General features: G+C 36.4%; 1 long non-coding RNA gene across 1 annotated transcript; it reads right to left on the reverse strand.

Moving 5' to 3' along the window:
* LOC106958442 (uncharacterized) lies at positions 1 to 1,180 on the reverse strand. Its single transcript, XR_001427152.1, has 4 exons — positions 954 to 1,180; positions 459 to 520; positions 222 to 370; positions 1 to 104 (listed from the first exon to the last, which is right to left on the reverse strand). It is a non-coding gene; the product is annotated as an uncharacterized LOC106958442 (long non-coding RNA).
* Between the last annotated feature and the right edge of the window lie 63 nt (positions 1,181 to 1,243).

Here is a 1,243-nt window from a genome sequence, read left to right on the forward strand (position 1 = left end):
CACTGCTGTGGTGGTGGTTGGAGCTGTTGTTGTGGTTGGAGATGCTGTTGTTGTGGTTGGAGCAGCTGATGTTGTGGTTGGAGGAAGTGTCGTCGTCGGAGGAACTGTAGTTGTAGTTTGTTATGAGCATTAGTAAAGCAGTCTGGAATCACTCTAAATTTCAAGAATATTTTTAATGTACAGAATTACAAGTATTTATGGATGTATTTTACGTTGCTTACCACATTTTCCAATGCAAACCGTTGACGCTTGCACTGAAAATTCATTTATCTTTGGTGCCTCATTGATTAAAACATTTTCGATAGCTTGATCACTAGGAAGACCAGATGCTTGAAATTCGAGGTCCAGCGTGTTGATAACTGATCCCTTTCTGCAAATACAGAGAAGCAAAAACTAATTTATACAAAAGTCTAATTTAGAATACATAAATATGTTTTTTTAATTTTTTATTTCAGTACCTGAATGACACGATTGTCAAATTCAAGAATGATGAAAATGCTTTTGTGTAGAGGGCATAAAGCTGCAAAGATATGATGTGAAATTAATTATTTCCTTTCTGTTTTACAATGTTATATCTCAGAATTTGAAGTAGTAAAAACATGCTGTCATCTGATTTCAAAACATTGAGAAAGTATGTAATTAACACCATCAATTACATTATTTGAGTGATAAAGGATCATTGTCTTTTCTTACTACAATAATTTGTTTTGGAAAAAAAAACTGAGGTCCAAATCGTCATATTCTTTAAAGAATGTTTTAATTCATCTAACAATACTGTATACTTCATTAGTCTTAATAAAATAGGGTTCCCTTGCCTATATAAATTCTAAAGCAGGATCTTATTGCTACAAGATGATAATACGTGGACTGCTGTGATACCAATGTCAGACAGTATAATATTATCTGATTTTAAAAAAGTAGAAAAAAATGGGAGATAAGAAAGTAAAACTTACACGATCCCACAAAAGTTGGGACCGTTCGTTGAAAGCAGCCGAAGAACTGATTTCAAGACCGATGGTAAAGGTATCATCAGGAGACCTAAAGGTCATCCGACGGACAACTGTCATTTCAGTTGTGCCAACGGTAGTTGTTGCTGTTGAATAAATGATGGATGTGGTTGGAACAGCTGTGGTTGTGGTTGGAGCAGCTGTGGTTGTGGTTGGAGCTACTGTTGTTGTGGTTGGAGCCGCTGTTGTTGTGGTTGGAGCTGCTGTGGTTGTGGTTGGAGCTGCTGTGGTTGTGG

This window comes from Poecilia latipinna, unplaced genomic scaffold (genome assembly GCF_001443285.1).
Source record: "Poecilia latipinna isolate Pla-1442-1.1 unplaced genomic scaffold, P_latipinna-1.0 Scaffold986, whole genome shotgun sequence".
Classification (NCBI taxonomy): domain Eukaryota; kingdom Metazoa; phylum Chordata; class Actinopteri; order Cyprinodontiformes; family Poeciliidae; genus Poecilia; species Poecilia latipinna.